General features: G+C 47.8%; 1 protein-coding gene across 1 annotated transcript in view; it reads left to right on the plus strand.

Annotated features, from left to right (window-relative positions):
* Window positions 1-789: 789 nt before the first annotated feature.
* MYOCD (myocardin) overlaps window positions 790-21435 on the plus strand; it is a 471189-nt gene continuing 450543 nt past the window's right edge. The window contains exon 1 of the mRNA XM_073310471.1: window positions 790-1347. The gene's annotated coding sequence lies outside the window, so the exon portion shown is untranslated. The remainder of the gene's footprint in view (window positions 1348-21435) is intronic.

The following is a 21435-nucleotide window of genomic DNA, read 5'->3' on the forward strand; positions in this document are numbered from 1 at the left end:
GGGTTGTGTCTCCTTTAGTGTCCCACACTCCTGTGCTGAGTGGGCTGGTTGTTGGTCAGTAGTTGGGTCTCCAAGCCAGGCACTCAAGAAGCCACCTGCAATGCAGTGAGCTCCCAGAGCTGAAGGCTGGTCGTGGGGCTGGCCCTGCTGCCAGCTGTGGTCATTCTGCCCCGATTAGGATCTAACCCCATCCCATTCACTCACCTCCCCAGTGTGAGACAGAACGGGACCAGTAACCACGCTGCACCGTACCCCACCATACCTTGGTTACAGGGCACAGCAGGTGGCAAAGGCTGCTTCCCTTAGCACAGCACTGATAGGGGTGAACACTCTTTTGCAAGAGGCTCTAAAGCAGATGGGGGCGGGGATGTGTCTGCCAGCCCCTGCACAAACTGAAGCCGTAAGTAGGGAAAGCTCCTGAGTGAGAGCGGGCGGGTTTATAGTAGAAGCAGACTCGAGGGTGTAAAGCTGCACCCTGTGACTCCAAAGCAGTTTGCTTACAAGATCCCGGTGCAATCTGAGGGGGATTCAGGGTGGAAATTGAGGAGGGTCTGGGGCAGTGACAGCTGGAGCTATTTGGATTAAAGGCAAATCGAGACTGATTTGGAAATTAAATCAAGAACTAGACCCATAATATAGCCGGCAAGGAAAGAGCAGCCCAGTGCCAGCCAGGCAGCCTTCTCTGGTGGGCTTGCTGCACATCTGAAGGGAATGCTGCAGCTACTGCTGTTATCTGAGCCCTTGGAGAGGAGGCTCCTCCTCTTCCTTAACTCTTCCCGAGTCAGGAGAGCTGTGACTGCTCCTTGGATGCTGCCCCAGCGTGACTGTATTGCCACTGGTGGGGCGCTGGGAGCCTCTCGTGCTCAGGGGGTGGCTATCGCAGTGCACTGTTCGGGGGGGGAATTACAGCTCTGACGCTGCAATTTGTTGTGCATGGTGCATGTGCCCCTTGCGTCTAATAACACAGACTCTGTTGTTTTCCCTGCAAGGTTGGATGCTTTCCCCATCCCTCACCTGGTGAGGTGGTTCAGCAAGGTACAGGCCACTCAGACAGCCCCCCTCCAGCAGCGGAGAACCTGCGCCAGGTGAGCCCTCGACATCCCCTCGCCTGCACTGTGGGCTGCAAGAAGTTAATTAATCGTTGGAAAAGCAGCTTCCAGAGTTTGTCTAATTCCACCCACACCAGCTTCTTTCACTCTATTTTAAACCGGTTCTTACTCTGCTTCAAGTTTTAAAAAAACTATTCACTGCTCCTCTATAAAAGCGGCCATAAGCCTCGGAGAAAGCGAGGAGTCACAGTTCCAGCACCTCGGCCAAGAAGTTGTAGCTCAGCTGAGAAGTCTGCAGGTAATTTATGTTTCATACTTAATCATCTTTTTGTTCTTCGAGTTGCTTTCTCTCATGCTTGGGTGGTTATCTGTATGCATATTGCCTGAATAGTGTGGTGACTGGTTCTATAGGGGTAGAGAAATAGAAAGAGAGAGAACTCTTATTTCTCTGTGTTATTTAATATTTGGTTATTCCAGAGACAGCTTTGCTGGCCAGTGCACCTGGTGCATGCTGGATGAAGTGCATCCACACTTGGCAGTAATTTGGAATAGAGAATAAATGGTATTTTGCAAAGTTAAAGAGCTGGCTAAATAAAAGTCCCAGACACATCCCTCCGACCTTCAAGAACTTGCATTGAATGAAACATTGAAGGGACTCAGTAGCTGGGTTTGTAAAAGAAAGATGATGATGCAAATCCATGTGGGGTCTTACAGGAGTCTGGCCTTTGCTTTGTTACAGCTGTCTAAAGGCTGGTAGGAAAGTTAATTTAATCCCCCGTCGCTCCACTGTGCAGGTTGTTCAGAAAATGACCCTCCCAGAGGTTTGGTCTGTGTGTGATGGACACTGGAAGGGGGCTGGCCCCACACTTTTATTCCTCTTCTTGCTGGTTTGACAGCAGTATCATGTCACGTCTCTGTTAAACTTGGAGGGGTTGTTCCTCAGGTTACACATGCTGAAAGATCTCCGTGACTCACACATGCATCCCACAAACTCTTAGAACACAGCTCTCAGAAATCCACTGCATTTAGGAGCTGCTTTGTCTCTTTTCTTTTTTAAAATGTATTGCAAAAGCCTGGTTGACAAAACTATTGGTCTCCCTTGTTCAGGACAAAAACATACAGAGACCACTCCCTCCCAGGTGCCAAATTGGACGACCTAGGTTGTGGGCAATCCAGGGCAATCCTTGTGGAAGCCCCATCTCAGCAGCAATTACGTAGTTACATTTTGCAAAGGGTAAATTGTGGAGCAAAGGCAATGTGGATGGGGCTGTGAGTGCAGCACTCCTGAAGGCAGAGTGGAAAGTGGAGGCTGCCCAGCTGTGAAGGCAGCACTGCCACTAGCTGCAGTAAGGGGGGCAATACCATGCCATGCCATCCTTACGTCTGCCCAGCGTTTGACCTTTGTGCTGGGAGGGGTGGTTACAGGGGTGCTCAGACGAATTTTGAGGTGCTCCCACAAAATTATAGCTATAATATATGTATATATAATATATACATTATAGCTATAGCTCCCACAAAATTATAGCTCCCACAAGCACCCACCCCGTCCCTGTCTTCTAATGGCTTCACCACACTGTGAGGAGAAGGGACTAGTGTTTGGCTGGATTTGGGTGTTGAGTGTCATGCATTCAACTGCCCTAGAGCCCCTCTGGCTGCAGATCAGCTTTCCCCAGTCTGCTAAGAAAGCTCCTATCATCTCAGTTACCTCCGTGTTCAAACACCTGCCAGAAAAGGAGGGTTCTTCCCAGGTTGTGATTAACAGTATTCTCCTGCAAATGCCTATATGTCTCCTAGCCCAAAGGCGACGTGAACGTCTGGTACTCTGCAGCCACATGCCAGCATCTCTGCTACTGCGGCCTTGCCCCACGTTCTAATGGGGATGGTGGTTCAGTGCAATGAGGAAGGCTGTTGTGGGTCTTGCGTGGTGTATATGGGCTATAGCTACCCTCCTTTGCGCCACACAAATAGACAGCCATATGTTACCGTAGATAGACTTGTCTGATGCTCACATTTAAATGTACCGGTAAGTAGGGTGACCAGATGTCCCAATTTTATAGGAACAGTCCGAATTTTGGGGTCTTTTTCGTATATAGGCTCCTATTACCCCCCACCCCCTGTCCCAATTTTTCACACTTGCTGTGTGGTCACCCTAACTGTAAGAGACAAAATATCTTAGTTATGGCTTTGTTCTGCGGCTGACAATAGGTAACTAAAAATATCTGACTTTGTTCCACCCAGGAAAGGTCTCTCAAGGGGCAACACTAACATTTTGCTGGATTTGTGTAAAAATAGAGAAAAAAAAATCACATTTTTGCCACAAAAATCTCACAAAACATATAACTAATATACCTGGTGTATTGATTAATTACATTCTAAGGGCCGGATGGCTCCCATGATTGATAGTACATTCCGGAGCCCTTCACCGTGCCATAGCGCTTGGCTAGTGCAGTGATGAGTGCCAGTACCAAGAGGTGGACACATTGCTGGTTCAAGCCCAGCCTGGGTTGGTAATGACAGCAAGTTCTTACTGACAGCTAGTTGGTAGCCTCTGTGAAATATAGTCCCCTTTCTTCCACATTTCTATCACAGTAGCAGCTCGAAGCTAGCCAGGCTGAGGCCCCATTGTGCTAGGCCAGGGGTGGGCAAACTATGGCCTGTGGGCCAGATCCGGTCTGCCAGCCGTTTTAAGCTAGCCCTTGAGCTCCCGCTGGGGAGCGGGGCCTGGGGCTTGCCCCGCTCCGGCGCTCCAGCCGGGGAGCAGGGTTGGGGGGTCGCTCCACGTGGATCCCGGAAGCAATGGTATGGCCTCCCTCCAGCTTCTACGTGTTGGGGCAGCTAAGGGGCTCCATTCTGCATGCTGCTCCCGCCCCAAGCTTCGCCTCAGCAGCTCCCATTGGCTGGGAACCACGGCCAATGGGAGCTGCAGAGGCGGTGCCTGAAGACAGGACAGCATGCAGTGCCATCTGGCTGTCTCCATGTAGGAGCTGGAGAAGGGACATGCCACTGCTTCCGGGAGCTGCTTGAGGTAAGTGCCGCCCAGAGCCTGCACCCCTGGTCCTCCTCACACACCCCAACCCCCTGCCCCAGCCCTGATCCCCCTCCTACCCTCCAAACACCTGAATCCCAGCTCAGAGCACCCTCCTGCACCCCAAATCTCTCATCCACAGCCCACACCCCCAGCTGGAGCCCTTACCCCTCCGCCCATGCCCCAAACCCCTGCCCCAGCCCGGAGCTCCCTCGCGCACCCTGAAGTCTTCATTTCTGGCCCCACCCTGGATCCCGCACCCCCAACCAGAGCCCTCACCCCAACCCCAACTTTGTGAATATTCATGGCCAGCCATACAATTTCTATTCCCAGATGTGGCCCTTGGGCCAAAAAGTTTGCCCACCCCTGTGCTAAGCACTGTACAAATGTATCGAAGATGACAGTTCCTGCCCCAAAGAGCTGAAAGTCAGAATGTAAAAGGAGGATGAGGAAAACAAACCAGCTGAGGAGGGAGATGTGGGGTAACATGGATCAAGGGATTGTGCAGTTCTTAGCAAACAAGGAGCAATGAGCACAGTCGGCCACCTGCCCGGCCATTCTCCGGTCCATTGACTTTCAGGCCAGAAGGGACCATTGCACTCATCTAGTGTGACCTCCTGCATAACACAGGTCATTGTACCCACCTAGAGATTCCTGCCGTAAGCCTATTGAGTGAGCTAGAACAGAGCTTTTCAGGGACACCCAGTAAAGACTCCAAGGGACAGAGAATCGACCATGTCCCTCGTCCTAGTTACTCTCCCTATTAACCAGTAGTGCTTTACTTCTTGTTTTAATTTGGCCAGTTTCAACTTCCAGCTGTTGGAGCTTGTTCTGCCTTAGATGATAGTGCTGCTACCAGCTTCTCCCCCTGATAATAATAGGCAGTGATCATGTCACCTCTTACTCTTCTTGTGGACAAACTAGAGCTTGAGCTTTTTTAGACAGCCACTGTAAGGCAGCGTTTCCAAGTCTCAAATTGTTCCTGTCGCTCTTTTTTCCACCCTTTCCAGTTTTGCAGTGTGGGCACTAGAGCTGGACACAGTGTCCAGCAGTGGTCTTACAAATGTCGTGGACAGAGGTAACATCACCTGCTTGCGCCGGTCAATATTCCTCTGCTTATACATCCAAGGATCGCATTAATCCTCTTAACCACAGCATGGCACTGGCAGCTCATGTTTCTGCCATGACCCCTCAGTCCCTTGCACAGTCACTGTTTTCCAGGATACAGTCCCCCATCCTGTAAGCATGACTTATTTCTGGTTCTTAAAAGTATGACCAGGCACTTGGCTGTATTAAAATACACTGCAACTCACTTTCCTGTGTGCACCATGGCAGGGGGAGTTCTGAGGAGCAACTTGCAGGAGACCAGGGGGCATTATGGATTGGGGCTGGGAGTTTTTTCTGTGTGTACAGGGCAGCCTGGCAGGCAGGAATTCTAAAGGGGCTTGTGGGGGAAGCAGAGATGTGGATGATGCAGGGAAGTGTCAGGGGTGGGCTGAAGGGATCTGACCTTGGAGTGAGATAACAGGTTGGCTAGGGAGGGCAGGCTAAGCTGTGGAGGGCTTTGGCGGGAAGGAGGTAGGGTTTGTATCTGATGCAGCTGAAAAGGCAGAGCCCCTGGACATACTGGAAGCGGGGGAGCGGGACTCAGAGCGATGGGTCAGGGAGATGATGTTAGTAACAATATTTTGAGGGCTGCTGACATTGAGGCCAAAGGGGATTGCAGTGTGGAGGAGTGCTGGGGCTTGGATGAGATTCATCTCTAAGAGTTTTCTTGTGTCCACACCCTGACAACTGGCCCTAATTGGCCCCACGTCCGCAGGAACCAAGGCCAGGATGGGCCCTGGAAGAGGAGCTCTGGACTGGCCAGACGCTGCCCCCACCACTTCTGTGGCTAAACAGGAGGCTTCATTCGTCAGGGTCTGTTAATCCAGCACCTTTTACCAGCTCTAGAAAAGCAGTGATTGGACTCTGCAGCAGGTGGGGCCCAGGAGCTCAGGAAACGTTGTATTACTGTGTGCTCCCCAAGTGAGTTTCCCTGGCCTGGTCCCACATCATGGCCCAGCCTGCTCACAAGGTCAAGGCACTAAACTTAGACTCCCTCTCCCCTACGGCAAATGTGTCGTTAGGGAACAAGCTGCAGCTGGAAGTGATTCACACAGTGTTTGGCGCCCCCGTATTTTCAGAATGTACCTGCTTTATTTCTTGGCTTTGTTGTCTGTCATTGGAGAGTAACCAAGTTACAGAGTGAGACACATGAAGATCCATCGAGCCTCGCCCCCTGTGGACCTTGGTAAATATGTTAGCAAACGGGTAGGAAGAAACTCCATCACTGAGTCAAGTTGTGTTAGTCTTTTGTCCTTAGAGGGAGGCCCTGTAGACACTTGCTGGTTCTTCTGGTTATTATCAGTTAGTATCTGGATGACGGTAGCACCGCCGAGTTCCTGGGTGGGGACCCGTTGTGCTAGGAGCTGTGCAAACACCATACAGAAGAGTGGTCCCTGCCCCAGAGAGCTCACAATTTCAGTCATTAATTCTTGTGATCTTGCCCTGCCAGACACAGAGGTTCGTTAGGTTAGGAGGGTGGGTCTGGAGGGGCGTTGTGGCCTGGAGATACAGTGTGCACAACTCAGAGTGGAAAGCTGGCCCTGGAGGCTGGCCCAGGATCCTTAGCTTCAGTTTCACCCAGTGTTTGGAGGCTGGGTATTTGGTCCAGCTATCAAGGCTCTAGCAAGGGCAGCCAGGTGAGCCAGAGTATTGCAGGAATTACTGCCACCTAGCGGGCAAGCTGGGCTGCTGCCCAGAAGGTGGCACTGCAGCACTGATGGCCGGCGCTCTCAGCAGCATGAGAGAAGCCTTCCAAAGCACGCTGTAGACATTGACTCTAAACGCTGCATCTGTGTACATCAGTGTCCTCCTGCTGGCAAACATGGAGAGCATGAGGAATCCACCGTGCCATAGCAGCTGTGGAGCTGAGCACTCTTCACGGGAGACTTCTCCAAATAGCTGGGGCACAACCAGAATTTTGCTAAAGAGAGGACCCAGGTCACCTGCTTGGCCAACCCAAATTTGAGTGGCATTGCCCTGTACACCAGGTCACAATGCCACTCACTCGCTCAGCTCCCCCTCATTTATCTGGTCAGGAGCCAAAAGCGGGTCCTGGCCCCCATACACCTCTTTCATTGCTCTGCCAGCTAGGTGGGTATCTCATGTTCTGGGAAGCCCTAAATGCCTCTCAGCTACTGCACAGCCTTTAGGTAGGTGCTCATGACTATGGGTTTGTGTATCTGGCCCTGCAGTGACAGAATATTAGCCAGGATGGATAAGGAATGGTGTCCCTAGCCTCTGTTTGACAGAGGGTGGAGAGGGATGGCAGGAGAGAGATCACTTGATCATTACCTATTAGGTTCATTGGCCACTGTCAGCAGACAGGATACTGTGCTGGATGGACCTTTGGTCTGACCCAGTATGGCCATTCTAATGTTCTTATGACTCCTGGCCTTCCTCATCTCCCACATATCCAACAGCAGCCGGCTGCTGAGTTGACAACATGTATTAGTCGTTGCTCCTGCTCTTTGAGGGAGTGTCTGAAGCTTTGGGGTGATTCCATGAACCTGCGATGGAGCCACACCAGTGGGTGGCTCTTGGGCTCTTCTCCATGCCCACGTGATTGTACGTAGTATGGAGGGGTTAATCGTCAGTCTGCCCCTCTCCATACTACACGGGGCTCATTCTCTGGGGGGCACATCATGGTGCTCTGCACATGGCTCAAAAGCTCCAGTTCAGAGTGAAAAGAACATGAGTTCTTAGTGCAACACTGTGGCCAAAAGAACTAATGTGATCTTGGGATGCATATACAGGAATAAACATGGTTTTGGTAATTAAATATTCATGGTAAATAGGCCCAATGGCCTGTGATGGGATATTAGATGGGGTGGGATCTGAGTTACTCAGGAAAGAATTTTCTGTAGTATCTGGCTGATGAATCTTGCCCATATGCTCAGGGTTTAGCTGATCGCCATATTTGGGGTCGGGAAGGAATTTTCCTCCAGGGCAGATTGGAAGAGGCCCTGGAGGTTTTTCGCCTTCCTCTGTAGCATGGGGCATGGGTCACTTGCTGGAGGATTCTCTGCTCCTTGAAGTCTTTAAACTACGATTTGAGGACTTCAATAGCACAGATATAGGTGTGAGGTTTTTTGCAGGAGTGGTGGTGAAATTCTGTGGCCTGCGTTGTGCAGGAGGTCAGACTAGATGATCATAATGGTCCCTTCTGACCTAAATAGCTATGAATCTTAAGTAGGAGTAGAGAAGATTATTTTACCTCTGTATTTGGCACTGGTGTGACTGCTGCTGGAATCCTGTGTCCTGTTCTGGTGGCCACAATTCAATGAGGATGTTGGTAAATTAGAGAGGGGTCAGGGAAGATCCACAACAATAATTAAAGTATTATGAAGCTTGCCTTATGGTGACAAAACTCTGAACACACCTTATAGTGATTGACACAAAAAGTTCAATCTATTTACTTTAACAAAGAGAAGGTTAAGGGATGTCGTGATCACAGTCTGTAAGTACCTACATGGGGAACAAATATTTAATAATGGGCACTTCACTTTAGCAGACAAAGGTCTAACATGATCCAATGGGTGGAATGTGAAGCTAGACTGGAAATGAGACTGGAAATAAGGTGTAAATTGTTAATAACGACAGTAACTAACCAATGGAATGATTTACCATGGGTTGTGGTGGATTCTCCATCCTTGACAGTTTTTAAATCAAGCTGGGATACTTTTCTAAAAGATCTGCTCTGGAAATGGTTGTGGGGTAGTTCTCTGGCCTGGGACCCACAAGGGGTCACACTCAATGATCATGGTGGTTCCTTCTGGCCTTGGAATCTAAGATTTACCTTCTCAGCCCATAACATCTCGGGCAATAGTAACATGCGCCTAGTGTAACCATGCCTTCGTGGGCCACAACTGAGAATACCAAATTGAGGCCAAACTGCTGAGAAATAGGGCAGACACCCCTGAAACTGGTGGTTATTTTCCCATAAGATATACCAAACCAGTAACAAAAGTAAACTTCCGTTTCACCACACTGGCTGACAAAAAGCAGTTTCTAGTCCTTCTATCACTACCAAAAACACTAGATTTAAAAAAAGAAAAGGAGGACTTGTGGCACCTTAGAGACTAACCAATTTATTTGAGCATGAGCTTTCGTGAGCTACAGCTCACTTCATCAGATGTTTACCGTGGAAAAGTCTGCTGCAGTTTCCACGGTAAACATCTGATGAAGTGAGCTGTAGCTCACGAAAGCTCATGCTCAAATAAATTGGTTAGTCTCTAAGGTGCCACAAGTCCTCCTTTTCTTTTTGCGAATACAGACTAACACGGCTGTTCCTCTGAAACTAGATTTAAAGATGAGTGGTTTTTTAAAACCAATTTCATCAAATAAAAGGTTCTTCTGATCCCAAAGGACCAACCACATACCCAGGTCAATATACAACTCAGCTCTTACCCAATAATCATGCTGTTGCCAATCCTTTAATATCTAAAATCAAAAGGTTTATTTATAAAAAGAAAGAAAAAGGTGAGAGAGTTAAAATTTGTTAAAGGAATCAAATACATACAATAATTGCAAAGTTCTTGGTTCAGGCTTGTAGCAGTGATGGAATAAACTGCTGTCTTAAGTCAAGACTCTGGTTGCTTCCAAATTATTGGAAGGTCCTCAGTCCTTTGATTAGAATGCTCCCATTAGTATAAGTTCATAGTCCAGAGGTTTGAGCAGGAAAGAGGCTCGAGCAGGAAAGAGGCAAAATGGAGATGTTTCCAGCACCTTTTATATCTTCTGCCATGAGGAGGAAAACCCATTGTTTCAAACAAAGCCCTCAGCACAGCTTGTGGAAAATTACAGGTAGCAAGAGTGTGTTTGGAGTAACATGGGCAAGTCACATGTCCATGCACGATTTCCCTTAGTCACAGCAGGAAAGTCCATTTAGTGTTGATACGCATCTTCTATTGTGAATTAAGCATTCTTTAATGGGCCCTTTAACTTGAACAGTCCCTTCAAGATGTGCAGGCTAAATACTTTGTGGGCGCTACCACAGGAGCAAACATATTTGAAATACAGGTATAGAGCCAATACTCATAACTTCAAATACAAAAATGATATTTTGCTATTTGTATGCATATCATATTCAGCAAATCATAATCTTTCCATAGACACCTTACTTGACACACTTTGTACAAGATTTGTTGCAATTATAGAACAGTGGCAGCAACAACGATCTACATGGTCATAGTTTAATCAGATAACATCACACCTAGTAACTGCCCCTCCCATTCCCAACCTGTGGCCTTGCCCAGCCCACATGTACCAGCACCGTCCTAGCTGAGGCCATGTTGCGCTCAATGGACAATGAGCCCAGGCCAGTGTGTCTTCCCGAGCTACGCATTTTCTCTCTTTTGTTGATTTTTGCCACAAACTAAACGAAAAATACACTCTGCTAGTTTGGGTGTCTTGAGATGCAGAGGCACTGGGTTTATCTGCTGCCAGCAAGGGGTTTCCTGCTTCCTGCCAGGGATTAGCAGTGTCTGTAAATGTGACAGTCCTGGAATGGGGCTGTTCACTCGTTCTCTGTGGCAGGTGAGTCCCAGGCCTCCTCCCAGCAAGGCCCCAGTCCCGTCGGAACTTGGACTGGACAAGCTGATTATACAATGGGCTGCTCATAAAGATCCGTCCCACGGAGACAGTCCCCTGCCCAGTGGAGATGCTACCCTCGAGGGGGTAGCGGGGATCTAAGGCCCAATTCTCAAAACCAACTCAGTCTTGATTGGAAAGATTCCTCTTTCAGCATGGGGGACTCTGTGCTTTACCATCATGGCATGGGCACTAGTCTCACCAGGCACATGCCATTGACCAGCCAATAGCAGAGTTTGTTATCCATGAAGCAGAGCACCCTGCATATGCACTGGGCTGGTGGGGGGACTGGCCCAGCCTGGAGTCCCTGCACAAGGGCTAGTCTCAGCCTTTGTGCCCCACAAATGTCAGGAGTGCTCAGGGTATGAACCCTGGTTCCAAGGAAGAGAGAGGAAGTGCAAGCATCCCCCTTCCCAGTGGGCATCAGGGCTGCTCTGGCTCGCATGCCCCTGCAGGTCCAGGAGAGATTGTTCCTGTCTCCAGCTGCTGCTGGGCTGGAGCCTCTACCACCCCTCTCGCAGGGCCACTGGCTAACCCAGGAGTTGTTCTCTCCTCAGGGAGAGCACACCAAGTGCCTGCCCATGGACGGACCGAGGGGATAGATAGAAGGTGCCATGGGGTTGATCTCCCTAACTCCATGGAACTATTTCCTTGGCAGAGGCAGGGTGAGGGGAACACTGGAGCAGCCAAGCCACATCTCACTGAAGCTGGGCTGTGGTGAACACTTAGCATTCAGGAGAACACTGCAGCCCATTGGGGTCTCTCAGCCTCGTGTCCATCAAGCAGAGTCCAGAAGGATGGAGACTCACCTCCATGGCTGGCAGCACTGGCTGCCCTACAGTTCAGTAGAAGGGCCTGTGGATGGTCGCTGTCTCGAAGCACCCTGGCCTACACTCTGGGCTGGGTGGGCTGGGAGTGATATGCTCAAAATCTTTCTGCATCTCACAGGCTTGGGAGTGTTTGTTTCGGAGGCTACCAGTCACGTGGCTGACTTAGCCTGGGGCTTGCTCAGCAGGGAGGGATCAGAGAGAAAAGGTCCGTGACTCCCTGAAAGGAGCGTCCCTTTGTTTCACCTACACCAATGCTCATCACACTTGAGGCCTCTGGGGTGGTGCAGTGGGCCCGATGGGTTCTTTGAGGTGTCTATGCTCCTTTTGCATGTCTCCCATCTGATTCCACCTTGCGTTGTCCTCCCTGCCCCGTCCCCATACCCACATTCAGGCTTGCCCCTGCCATTCTGCAGGGCCCTGGTGTCCTGCCTGTGTATAGAGCCCCACAGGCAGTGTGGAATTCCAGTGGGACTGCCCCATGGCTCAGGCATCCAGCTTTGGAGAGCTCCCTTTCACTGCATGGAAGTTACAGGCTGAAGGTGGGACCCTCAGGAGTAACTGGGCCACCCCCAGCTTGTAACCTGGTAGCTGGGTGCAGCTGTGCATCAATTTTAAGTGGCTGTTGGAATCTGTTCTGATTTCTGCAGGGAAGCTGCCAGAATTCTTGACATGCCCCCAGAGGGGCTTCTACAATATGCTGAACCCCTGGAGAACCTGGGGGCTCTCCTAGTTCCTTGACAAGAGCTCAGCCACTGTGGCATGTTCTGCATTAGGTATAACAAACATTCTCTGACCTTTAAGGAGAATCTTGCCTCGGCCTTTATATGTATTAACAGCACAAGCGTCTTCTAATCTGTCACTGGCTTGACATTATCCAGACCCTGCAAATATCTAGTGAATCTCTCACACATCCAGATGTTTGCCAGACATTCTATGCAGTTGGGTGTGATCTTGGCACCTGACAGCCATCTCGCTGGAGCAGCACGTCCTTTGCTCACAGGCACCTCCATGTAACTGCAGGAACACACTCCATGAAATAGCTGGGGGCATCTGCTGAGATGGGAATAGACTTCGGTTGGTCATAAAATGCCCTCGCGGTCCATAGGTTCTGTAAACCCTCAGTAGCACCCCTGGGGCTAGGTCCCAGCATCACACGATCTGCTCTAAGCAGCTCAGAAAAAGAAAGGGCCAGGGGTTGATTTGTTCCCAACTGGTATCAGTCTGAGGAAGCAGCAGCTGCGATACACTGGTAGACAGTGGCATTGCCATTCCTGCTTTGACTTGCTCTGGTTTTGACCTCTTCCCCCCTTCACCAGCCACATGCCCTGAGAGCCCTAACTGGGTGTGTGCTGGTGTAAGCCACTGTTCAGTGTGTGTTACAAATCTGTGCCAATCTGAAGAGGATGGGAGTCTGTTACAGTTGTGTTTCTAGAGCCCCCTTTCTAGCCAAGCTGTACAGCTCATGCTTTAGTTCTGGGATGCATTGGTTCAATGCCTGGTGTATTGGCCAAGATGGCAACCCTCACATTGGCATAGGACTTTCTCTATTAATTTTAGTCCAGCAGCTTCAGCTACGTTCAGCATTTGTTTTAGCCTGATGTTATGTCCTTTTTCAGGCGTCCCATAGGCCATTCAGTCCATCCCACATATTCCACTGCTAGTACTGGGTAGGTTTTACACCGAATCCTCCGGCTAAGCATTTCTACCCAGTAGACTCATAAGGCATGTCAGGTGGAGTGTCACCCAAGAGCCACCAGCCCTAGAAGGCCATGGTGGCCAATACCAGTCAGTGGCACTCAGAACAATGTGCCCTGAAAACCACACACCAATATAACTGCTGATAAGGACTCCGAGGGCCCTGGTACTTTTGTGTTTCATAACTGAGATACTGGGCTTGATGGGGGACATGTCAACGTGGTGCTAGCTTTGGTGCACCCCAGCAGTCCTGAAGCACTAATGCATATGCAAGCATGAACGGAGGGTAATTTTATTAATTTTCCTGGGTGCCAATTAGATTTTAATGCTGAAATTTAACAAACTAGATTTGCCAATTTGCTGAGTGGTATAGCCAATACAGAGTTTGAATGAATAGGATAACCCTGTTTCACTGAGCCCAGGGAGCATTAGGGTACTAATTTATACTAGGTTATTTTCAGGTCAGCTTTTAACTTGAACAGTATTTCTCAAATCAGGACACTTGGTTCCAGTTAAGAATTTATTAATTTACCCAGAACCACATCAATATACAATCAACAGTTCACTACTTAGGTGCAGACACAACCAATGTTCTAGGCATGTACTGAACACACCAATACAGCCTTACAAGCAACTGTCAAAGACTAGGGTTGACGGCTCAGCAGTTTCACCAAGAAACAACGCAAATCATCAATATTTCTTATTACATTACTTAAGATCATCAGTTCTTCAGCAATACATTGATCACCCTTCTCCAAAGAGTACAGATGTACTTGGCTGTAAGGGACTTTTAAAAGTTTGGGGATGATATGGTCCAAAAGGGAGCAGTTTAGAATATCAAAAGCAATTGCTTAAAGGTATGGTTCAGATCTCTCTGATGCCAATTTGCTTGGCCCTATAATGGAAGGCATGCATATAGCATTAGTTTAAATCTAAAATATGGTTACCTGAGGCCTCAGTACAGAGTACAGACTCAGCCAGGTAACCTACAATTATTTATATTAAAGAATAGAAGTAGAAATACCAATCTTTGAAATGAAATCTCACCTCTTCTGACCTGTTAACCCTGGGATACAGTGAGAGTCCTTTCCACACAGCTAGTCCAGGCATCCATCACCCTGGGGGTGCTGCAGCTTCCTTATGTGTTCAGTCAACTCTGGGGTCCCACATTGTGACCTCAGTTTTATATGCCCTGTTTCTCAGGTTCCTTGGAGGAGGCCACTCTCTGATTTCTACTGGGCATGTGCCAACTGAATGCTCAACTTTCACAATTTCTCTGCTGCTTCCAACTGATGCAGTAGATGGTGTTGGTGTATAACAAATGTCTTCAGGCCTTTTATTATCGGAGGCCTTTTATCTTTGGTCCTTTTCAAGGTTTGTATTTCAATATTAGCCCACATTATTAACTGGACTTTCCCCCCTTTGAACAATTTCTTTTAATAATCCAAAGTCCTGTGCTAGTTTATATCTTTCAACAGTCCTTCTTCATTATGCAACACAATTCCTAGTACTTCTAGAGTACCACAGCTATTTAGAATGATCAACAAAATCCCTTACAATCTTCCAAATTTGATGGACATAATTCATACATTCTGTGATTGCAGATAAGCATTGCATGTTATTTACAGTTTATACCAGAGAAAGAGACATTACCCACCTATAGAGAGATGTGGATCTGATTTACAAAGCAAACAAACATGCAGTTTCTAATTATAATCTAAACAGGATTATTCATGGTGTATTTGATTTACAAGGCAAACAAATGTACAGTTTATAATTTGGGGTGAAGAAATGTGGTTTGGATTTCTGGGGGTAACAGGCGGTTTGCCTTATTTGACCTTCCATCTCATGAGCAAGTTATTTCTCATTTAGTTAATGCACAGCTTCACCCTCCTCCCACATCTCCTGATCTATTCACAATGTGCAATAGGCCACTTTGCACAGGAAAGTAAGGTGTTACCTTTGCCCGTTCTTTTTAGCTAGGTTGGGAGGGAGAAAGAGGTTTTCTCCAGGTGCAAATTATGAGAGGTTCTTGCCTATGTGAGTAACAATCATTTCATATAGCTGTTTTAATTCTCAGGGAGTGGAATTTAGCTGATCTATAGATCCTCAGACAAAGTGTTTCACATGATGTGCACCATTTTCTTACTGTCTTTACTTCCTAGGTGGATCCTATTTTGAGATAAACAGCAATAGAGAGCTTTGCTAATTGTTCAGGGTCAGGAGGAATAATAGTTATTAATTAATCAAAGCATGTGTTCTCTATACTTCTCACACATGGAAATGCCTCCAGATGGAAGTAAGGCCTTACTTTTGGAGGGAGGAAAGGGGTATTGGGTTTTGTTTTGTAGATTTTAGGTGATGCTCTTGGAATTTAAAAGTCCAATGAAGATGCATCTAAATATGAACTGACTGGGAAAGCTTTTTTTTTTAACCCTGTGTAGGAGCTGCAGCCATTAATAGAATACTTTCCATCTGTCTATGTATGCGAGTGTGTGTGTGTGTGTACATTTGGAAATGACAGCACAGCTGTCCTGTCACATATTTTAGAGCTGAAAATCAGTCTCTTCTTGATTCACCTGCTGGAGTCTGTTTGGTGCAGCTGACTAAGGGCAGAGCCAATGAAGGAGCAGGACTCTCTGTCTGTGGGAGGTGTCTGTTGCTGGTGTCATCAGGAATACCCAAACTAGTTTTAGTCAAATATTAAACAGCTGATTTGTGGATCTTTCTGCTGATACAAGTCCCTGGTTGATTTGTGGGATCACATGGCTTGTTACTGGTGATGATTCAGGCAGCTGCTGGGTACTTATGAAAATATTCCTGAATCCTAAACATTTCATGGATTTTAGCAGAAGGAGTATTTGTCCGGAAATTCATGCAAGGAAGTGTGTTATTCTCTATGGGTCAATCGGCCAAACAGGGAACCCAAACGATGCTATATGATGTAGGGGACCAACCATACAGAGTGAAAGCAAAGAGCAAACAGCCAAAGGAAACAGGTTACTAACAACCCACAGGTTGAAATCTGGTCAGCCAACTACTTGGCAAATACTTACAAACAGCAAATGCTCCCACAGACACTGCAGACAATGAGTGAACAGCAAAAGGGCTATGTTCCTGAATATTACCCCCAATGGATCAGCAGACCAATTTGTAGCTCCTTCTCTAAACTCACAGAAGCTGAAGAGCAGGACTGGGAAGATGCCCTGGTGCTGATGCAGAGCTCTCAGCCAGCACTGTGCTCCTAGATCCCCTCCCAGCAAACACAGCCATGGGGAGTCAGTGATTTCACAGGGCTTTGACCGCAGCCTAGCCAGTGATGGACAGTGTGTGGAATTTAACTTGCTCAGACCCACAGCAGCTTTTGCTGCCTTGCTAATTTTCTAGGGTCAGTAACAATAACAGTTCAGGTTGCAGAGTGGTAGCTGTGTTAGTCTGTATCAGCAAAAAGAACGAGGAGTCCTTGTGGCACCTTAGTGATGAATCACTACAAAAAGTTTTTTTTCTCCTGCTGGTAATAGCTCACCTTAACTGATCACTCTCGTTATAGTGGGTATGGCAACACCCATTTTTTCATGTTCTCTGCGTATAGATATATCTTCCTACTGTATTTTCCACTCCATGCATCCGATGAAGTGGGTTTTAGCCCACGAAACCTTATGCTCAAATAAATTTGTTAGTCTCTAAGGTGCCACAAGTCCTCCTCGTCCTAATAACAGTTCAGCGTCTCATTGCCACGTGGGACCCATTTGCAGCTCAGGCAATGTTCCTGAGAAAGTCCTTTCCTACCCAGTGTTATAAGGAAGGGCTTGACTTCATTATTTGCACTTTTTGAGGTGGGGCTGAGTTATATCTCCCCAGAGACCCCCCCAAATGCTGTAACAGGCACGTTACGATGAGCTCCAGCTCCAGCTGCCCTGCTTTGTTCTATCACTGCGAAACCCTCCGTCTGTCATTGCTGCTGAGCAAACAGCCCCTATGCATCCCTCCCAGAGCTTGCCATCCCTGCTCCAAAGAGCTACCACTAAATGCTGCCCTGATTAATACTGAACAAAACTGCCCCAAGGCCTGTGCCCGTGTGTTCTCACTACTGTACCATAACAGTGCCCCCACCCCTGGCCCTGCAGTGACAGCTGCACTCCTCTGAGTATCGTTTTATGTCCCTCGGGCTGGGTTAGCAGGGAGCAAGCGTGGTTGCAAGTGTCTTTGTGGATGGTGAATGGCATTTCAATGTGCCCATGGCTGCCCCTTTCTCAGATGCTTCACAAACATCCCCAGAGCTGAGTGCAAGTAAAGCCAGGCGTGCTGGGGAGCTGTCCCAACAAGTCCCAGCCCAATCTCCAGACCCAGCACAGAGCGATTTGGATCGGGCTCATGTCAGGCTCTCAGGCAGGGTTTTCAGAAGTCCACACCATGCATGCTCACGTGCACCACCTATAGGAGACCAAGGGTTGTGTACAGCAGGTATTCCTCTCTTCACAGGATTGCCCTTATGAGAAATCCCCACAGAAATGATCACCGCTATATAGGTTCTTTGAAACACCCTATAGAATTTAATGGAAAATGGAATCCCACTGTAGGATTCTGTTAGGAAGGAGATCTCTGCTGTATTCTTTCCATTTTGGGGTAATTTCTACAGGAACCCATGCATTGCTTGGCGGCATTGGATCCCAGGTTCATCCGGCCCAGTATCCTGCCGCTGACAGTAGCCACGATGAGATGCTGAAGAGGAAGCTGTAAGAATCCTGCTGGAGCAGATGCGGGGTAATCTTCCCTCTTGTTAGGTCTTATCGTCGTCTCTAATAATGAGACACTGGCTGAAGCCCTGAGACAGGTTTACTACCCTTCCACAAAGCTGGTAATCATTAGTGGGGATAACTCTGGATCCTTTTTTTCAATCTCGCTAAGTTCTTGGCCTCATCAATTTCCTGTGGCAGTGAGTTCCGCAGCCTAACTGGGCCATGTGTGAAAATGTAAATCCCTTTTCAGGTTTGAATTTACCGCCCTTCAAACTGCATTGACTGTCCCAATGTTCTTGAGTTGGGCCAGGGAATGCAGAAGTCCCTGCTTTATCTTCTCTAGACCACTTAGTATTTTAGGCATTTTTATCAGGCTCCTTCTGATGCGACTCCTCTCTAAAGTAAAAAATCCCAATCTTTGCAATCTCTCTCCATAGGAGAGTTTCCCCAGGCCCACAATCACTCTCATCACCTTTCTCTCATGCCCCTGTTGTTCTGCGATACCCTTTGGAGAGGGGTTGATCAGTGCTTCACAGTCACTCCATGAGTCTGTACCATTGATTCATATACAGGCATTACCATATATCCAGTATTCTTCAGGCATCCTAACAATCGGACCCTATTGGTTTAATCGCTATTGAATTCTATAGGACTATTTGGTAAGGTGGGTTCAAGCCTACATTCAAACACGCTTTTTTATTCAACGTCCACAAGAATGGTCAGAGTTAACAGGGCCATTGACACCCCCTCGAGTGCGGGTGCCTTACTGAGCTCAACTTTTAGAGCGGTTAGCCCCCTCTCTTTAAAAACACAATGGAACAAGTAATGACAAAGGAGGCCATGTCCAAGCGTGTCTCCAGCCTCATAGATCACAGCAATAAGCAGTCAAGCTGGCTGAACATGCAGTCCCTCGGGGCAGGAATTGGCTCTTGTCCATGTTTGCCCAGTGTACAGCCACACAGGGCCCTGATACCAGCATAGAAACATCTAGTAACAACAACAACCTTTTCATTCCTACTTTGAACGATCAGAAATGGCTTTCAGCAGCAGAGCAGGGCTGACCCCTGGAAACTAAGCCCTGGCCAGACCACATACAGCGGGCTGCACCTATGTAGGCTGCGTCGGAAGAGCATGCCTCATGCCATGTGCTATCCAGTTCCCATATGCTGTGGGGATGGGGTCTGAGTGGCCTCTCCAGGGATACAGCCGGAAGCTGCCCATTACTGAAGTGTTTCAATAACCCATCTGGCAGGGAAGGTTGGTGGTGGGGATGGGATTCAAACTCCACCGCGGGGATGGGAGCCAAACACTACTACACTCTCCTGTTGGATCACTGTAGAGCATTGCCATCGGCAGGATGAATTCTCTTCTGACACACCAAAGACGGGAGTTTACTGTCAGGTTACAAGGAGCACTAACCAGGGTTTGAGAGTCAGAGGGTTAGGGCCGAGAGAGATGAGAAATGTAGCAGTGACGCGAACAGTGAATGGTTACCTGAACAGTGCAAGGTCAGAATACCTGTGCATGTGGCTGTGAGAGGCGCAGTGGTATAATCTGGGTGTGCACAATCAGTGTAACATACACTGACAGGGTGTTCAGTTGTGCGGGTTATATCAGTGTAAACTACACTGATTGCATATTCTACCAGGTGTTTGGGTTGTATTAGTGTAACATACACTGACTGGGTGTTTTACCAGGGTGTGTGGGTTATAATAGGGCTGCTCTACACTAGAAAGTTAGGTCAGCTCAACTACATTGCTCAGGGCTGTGAAAAATTTAAAGCCCTGTGCTATGTAATTAAGCCAGCCTAAGCCCCAGTGTAGACACCCATTAGCTCGATGGAATAATTCTTCTGTTGACCTAGTTACCACCTCTCAGAGACGTGGATTTATTACAGCGCCAGAAGAACCCCTTCCGTTGCTGTAGTAAGTGTTTACACTACCATTTCTAGTGTTGACATAACCTAGGTATAACACACACTGATAGGGTGTTCTATGGGGATGTGTGGATGATATTAGAGTAACACACACTGATTGGGTATTCTGTTGGGATGTGTGGGTTATATTAGTGCAGCAGTTCCCATGCTGTCAGTTGTTACCCCAAATGGGGCTGTGTCATCAGCAGAAGGGGTCGCGAAAACCCCTAGTGTGCGGAGGACATCTTTTTCCTCCTCACAGCTCAGTCTCGCATGTACAGTGTAAAATATCATGCTGCGTGGAGGACGCCATTTTGCTCTTCAAAATGGCGTCCTCCAGGCTGTCTGGGCTCCTGGCAGGAAATACTTCATTAAAATGGAGTTGTGCAGGCAAAAAGTTTAGAAACCTCTGTATTAGTGTAACATACACTGACTGGGTGTTCTGTCAGGGTGTGAGGGTTATATTAGTGTAACATACACTGACTGGGTGTTCTGTCAGGGTGTGAGGGTTATATTAGTGTAACATACACTGACTGGGTATTCTTTGAGGGTGTGAGGGTTATATTAGTGTAACATACACTGATTGGGTGTTCTTTCGGGGTGTGTGTGGGATTATATTCAGCCCCTGGTATAAGCAAGTGCAGCTCCTACTGCAGTGAATGGCAGTGCATTTCTATCATTGCTAAGGCAAGAAATAGGTTAATACTAAAGACACTTGTGGCCAGAAGGTGGATTATTTGTATATAGAGAGTATGTCATGGGCTAGCGCTTACAGTAATTAGCCCACAGAGTACAGTAAGAACCGTTATAAAAGAATACGGGTTGCTGAGGATCAGACTGTGAGGCAGCATCACCGTGGACGAAGCTAGGATTTACATGCCAAAAACACTTGCTCTGGGGGATGTAAAGGTGTTGTTGGTCCTGTTAATAAATCTATAGAGATTTTTTTACAAGGGGTCTTCTCCTGAGCTATGAGATTCCTGGTATGTGTTCTTCCGCACTGCATTCCCCAGGGCCATCTGACCACAGCATTGACACTTTGTGCAGCCCAATGATCCGACCGTTTGTCACTGAGAAATTTAACTTTCTGCGGTCTACAAGCCTGCTAAGAATAAACTTAATAAATTAGTAAGCGTATTGAACGTGCACCACTGTGGGCTGATCTGGCATTTTAATCTGCTTGTGAAGCTATCCAGAGGGTTTGCTTAGCGTGTGGCCAAGTTCTGAAGTATTTGCATACTGCTTTTGTCAGTACATCTCCTGACCCTTTGCAGAATGATGGCAGGCAGAGTGAATTTATAAGAATCTTCCACTGGCGAAGGTAGCGGAGCTGTTCCTTCTAACACACTCAGTAGAATTATCTCCCTTAGATCTTCTTCGCCTGTTATTCCGATCTGGTTGATGAGATGCTATTAAACAACACAGCTGTATTTTATGCTCTGCAGGGCTGCAGATCCTCCTTGCTGACACACATTCTTTGCAGGTC

The sequence above is a fragment of the Lepidochelys kempii genome, chromosome 14 (assembly GCF_965140265.1).
Source record: "Lepidochelys kempii isolate rLepKem1 chromosome 14, rLepKem1.hap2, whole genome shotgun sequence".
Taxonomy (NCBI): Eukaryota; Metazoa; Chordata; order Testudines; family Cheloniidae; genus Lepidochelys; species Lepidochelys kempii.